We start from the raw sequence: 4985 nt of genomic DNA on the forward strand, positions 1-4985 counted from the left end.
GTCAGTAGAAGTGTGTTCGGAGGAAGCCGCAGCTCCTCCTCGTGTGTCTCCCATTGTGGCTCGCGTGGGTGGTGGCCTGGTGACGGCTCGCGACTCGCGGTCACGATTCCCTGATAGGAGACGATAGGATGCGCTCACGATTAGTTTCCTAATAATTAGATGCGTTTGTGATTAGTTATCTAATAGGATGCAGCCATGATTAGTTTCCCAATAATTAGATGTGTCCGTGATTAATTTCCTAATAGGATGGCTCGTAATTATTTTCCTAATAATAGGATGCACGCGTGATTTTTTTTCCTAATAATAGGATGGGTTTGTGATTAGTTTCCTAATAATTAGATGTGCCCGTGATTAGTTTCTTAATAGGATGTGTCCTTGATTATAGTTTCCTAATTGACCAGGCATGGACTTTCATATTTTCCTCCGCGATGGAGTACAGTCAGTCAATGTAAATTGCTAAGTGCACACAGAGAACAGATTCGGTTAAGGCTAGCCGTTAAATTGAGTTTAGTGGGACTAATCATGCGGTGAAATGTATCCGTGTACGTTTGTGGGGTGCACTTAGAGAAGATAATGTTTGCTCTTTTATAAGTAGTATAGATGATTTTTTTTCTGAGTCTATTTTTAAGGAAACAATGGATGAACCAAAAGGATTTCAATCTCGGCCGTCAATCTATCCCTAATCCCTAATAATAAAGTACGGATTAACTTTATCGGGTTCATCGTCACAATACGCTTCTTCACATGAATTTACGCTTTCAGTTTTTTTTTACTTACTAGTAAATATGCCCGTGCGTTGCATCGGGAGAATCAAAACACACCTCCCTAGCCCAATGACCCAAGATAACATTCTGTTGCATCAGCCATGTAATGTATATTTTACCAATGATCTTAAAATGCATGTATGAGATGCTACACTTCAATCCTGAAAGAATTGATTAATTTAAATATCTAAATTACCTTCCTAGTTAATTTGTAGTATAATGAGTCATTACCTTCATCATTTGATTTATCATTGAGAGCCTAAATCATGAGGATCGTACATGTATGTACATATATAAGAAATTAAGGTTTAATTGGTAAGTTACCAGATGCCTATTACTGATTTTCGTTACCAAATTTCTTCTAAACTTACATGCACGGAGACCTATAAAGTCTAAAGTACAACTCAATTTTCTTTCATATAGAAGAAAACATAATAAACAGATTTGCACATACCACACTAAAACGAATTTTCTATTTGAAGAGGTCACAATAATTTTCATGAAATCAGGTGTATGATTCGGAATTTCTTTTTTAACCATGCATGCTTCAGATTCCATGGAAAGGCATTATTCCCAGTGTGTTGCAACGGAAAAAAATCATCCCTCATACGCACACCTGAGAGCATCGGCGAATCCCTTCAAATCTTTCACAATGCCCCACGAGAAACAACATGATAAGTGGTGTAAGTTCATAAGGTTGTATTATTTGTGAAATGTATTCAACATGTTTCTAATTTATTAGACTACAGAAATATCAACGTTAAGCCGGGATTTTCAAAATACCCCATATAAAGAAGATATTAATAAAGGTTGCATCATAAATGGAATTTTAGGAATGATGATTAATATAATAGCATATTTGAAATCTACACATCTTTTTAAAGGAATTTCCATATATAACATGTTAGATTTGGCGTTAGGATTTGAAAGTGATTAATATAGTACCATATTTGAAATCTACACATCTTTTTAAAGGATTTCTATATATAACATGCTAGATTTGAAGTTAGGGTTTGAAAGTTATGAGTTTTTTTGACATTGAAAGTGATTAATATAATACCATATTTGAAATCTACACATCTTTTTAAGGGATTTCTATACATAACATGTTAGATTTGGAGTTAGGGTTTGAAAGTTATGATTTTTTTTTGAAATATATGAATATGTCCAAAAAAATAGAGTAACTGGTACATTGTGCTGCCCATCTGCTAAGTGACGCTGGAGCGAGTAGTAATATCCTACGCCTACCAACATTAATAGGAGAGAAAAATAAAAGGAGGAAAAGGGAGCAAGGGGACTCGAACCTGGGTCTCCCAGGTAAACAGGCGAGCCTCACACCACTGCGCCACACACATGCAAGCTGTTGATTACAGGGGCTTCACTTTAATAAGTTGAGTAGGTCGCGGATTTTAGAAAAGAGTAAACCGAACCGTTTTTTCCACTTACCAATGGCATGGTGGGTAATTATTTACAACTTCAAGGGGATAGGGATAGGGATAGGGATAGGGAAAGATATTATTTTCTATTTATGAGGTGATACTATTCATCCGAGGTGGTAGTACTATTATATCAGTTTTTTCCACCCATATTGGTCTTTCCCGTACGTCTCACGCGTCTCTCAGTTGGACTCCAACTCTCCATCACTCGCCTCCTCTAATTTCTCCCATAAATATTGATTGAATCCCATGGACGTGGAGGTGGTGGCGGACATCTCCGAGGTGTGGATCGGCGGCTGGAACAACAGCGACCGGCTCCATCTACGAGCCCGGCCTAGAAGACGTCATTAAGCTGTGCCGCGGCCACAACCTATTCTTCAACACCGACGTTGGCGAGGTGGATATCGTCTTCTTCTTCGTCAACACTGACACCGAGACCCTCGGCCTCGGCGCCGACAAGGCCGGTGATCTCAGAGAGCGCTCTGCACATGATCGCTGACGTCTCCCGCTCCGATAGGACCATGATCGAGAAGTCCACCGTGTCCGTCAATACTCGCCGAGGCCATCGGGAAGATCTTCGCCCACAACGGCCGGTGCTTCTATTACCAAATCCTGTCCAATTTGGCGTTCCTCGCCGAGGGCACCGCCGTGCAGGACCTATTCGTGCCCCACCGCGTCCTCATCGGCAGCTGCGAGATGCCCGAGGGGCAGACCACCGTGAAGGTCCTTAACCTTAAGGACGTGTACGCGCATTGGGTCTCGTGGACTGCGTCATCACAATCAACCTCTGGTCGGCCGAGTTGTCCAAGCTCGCCGCCAACGCCTTCCTCGTGCAGCGCATCTCCTCCGTGGACGCCATCTCTGCAACGTCATCGAGGTGGCCTACTCCATTGGCAAGGACTCGCACATCGGCCCGCGCTTCCTCTCTTCCTCGTGCAGCGCATCTCCTCCGTGGACGCCATCTCTGCAACGTCATCGAGGTGGCCTACTCCATTGGCAAGGACTCGCACATCGGCCCGCGCTTGCTCTCTGCTAGCGTCGGCTTACGGGGCTCGTGCTTCCCGCCGGCCATCGACGTGTGCCGGGGTCTGCTCGAAAACGAGGCCGTAGTCAGCATCTACGACTCGCAGGTGACCAAGGAGCAGGTGCGGCGCGACCTCGCCATGGACAAGTTTGACTGGAACCACCCACGCCACCTGCAGCCGGTGGGCGAGCACGCCGGACAGCCCGTTGCCGTCACGTCGGATGCGTAGGAGGCCGCCCGCGTCACGCACTCCGTCTGCATCCTGACCGAGTGGGAGGAGTTCAGGAGCCTCGGTTACAGGTGTGTGTGCATGATGTCATGCAGAAGCCGGCTTATGTCTTCGACGGCCGCAACATCGTTGACCTGGAGAAGCTCCAAGACGTCGGATTCATCTTCTACGGCATTGGCAAGCTGCTTGACCAGTGACTTAAGGACATGCCAACCGTTGCCTGTGAGGCGATGCACAAGTGTTGGTCGTGCGTCCGCGATCATTCTTCTTAATTAATCACAACACAAAGCATTGTTAAACTTTAAGAGAATTCATATACTTTGTATTATAAAAACCAAAAAATTCACATATATGAGGACTTGATCTGTAGAACTTTTCCGTTTTTTCCCTGAAGCAGACAACAGAATATCCAAAGGAGTACGAAGGAGAGGCCTAAGATAAAGCAAAGGGCAGCGGACCAACGAGGTAGCATACTTGCACTAATATATTTCATGCGAGCTTAGTGCTTTCTTATTATAATTATTTAAATTTTATATTTAACAGATATGATTCGTGGGAGAGCATCTAATTTTGCTTCACATTTTCTGCTGGATTAGTTCCAAATTACAAGGATACGAGTGTTCAAAAGATAACTAACTGAAACATTGAACATGTTAGTTTGATGATCTGTGACTAACAGTTATATGCATGTTCTCCTCTCTTCTCAGTTGTGTGAGTTGGATTACTGAATTTTAAAGAATGTATATGTTATAGGATCTTTGGTGATGTTTGTTCAAGCATAGAAGAAATTTAACTAGGCTCGAACTTTTGGTAGAGAATATCCGTATAATGTCCTTGCTCTAGATTAATTACTTTATTGTCGGAACTTTTTATCAAATGTTTATCCCATGTGTGACACCAAAATATAGAGTCATAATTAGCCCTTTTTTTTGTTTTGGAGATACACTAAATGGACACAGAGAAAAATACAAAAATATATCATATATGCATGTATTTCCGGCTTTTCATTGCGAGAGTTAGATGGCCTGTAACTGTTAAATGAGATGCTTTTGATTCCAGTTCTCAATTTTTTAAAGTTAGATCCCTTGACAAGCTTGCGATTTTGCATATGGTGTGCTACATATCTCATTCAAGACTTACCGTCTTCAGTTCATTATAAATCTGTTTTTCTCTCTCAAAGATGCTCAATGTCATAAATAGTTTGTGGGTGATCTTAGTATTCTTGCAGATATGTGCAATAGTGTAGCCGCAATGCTCTAACATATACTAACTAGGTAGCTGCTCTCAAGTTATGCACTTCTTGAGTTAATCATTGAGCATTCAACATTCTAAGAGCAAGTACCAAAGGATGACGTAGGCGGGCTATAAGCCTTTAAATATTATTTTTTGGGTGAGGTGGAGGAGAGAGAAGGGAAGCGGGCTACTAATTAACAATCGACTGTAGCACATGCATGGTACTCCCTCTGTTCCAAAATAAATGTCTCAACTTTGTATTTGCCATGTGTGTGTGTGAGAGAGAGAGAGATGGGCCA

At 42.4% G+C, this 4985-nt stretch overlaps 1 pseudogene; it reads left to right on the forward strand.

The window, feature by feature from the left end:
• The first annotated feature begins 2449 nt into the window (after positions 1 to 2449).
• On the forward strand, positions 2450 to 4002 carry LOC123101254 (UDP-glucose 6-dehydrogenase 5-like; annotated as a pseudogene).
• Positions 4003 to 4985: the final 983 nt, after the last annotated feature.

Source organism: Triticum aestivum, chromosome 5A (genome assembly GCF_018294505.1).
Source record: "Triticum aestivum cultivar Chinese Spring chromosome 5A, IWGSC CS RefSeq v2.1, whole genome shotgun sequence".
Taxonomy (NCBI): Eukaryota; Viridiplantae; Streptophyta; class Magnoliopsida; order Poales; family Poaceae; genus Triticum; species Triticum aestivum.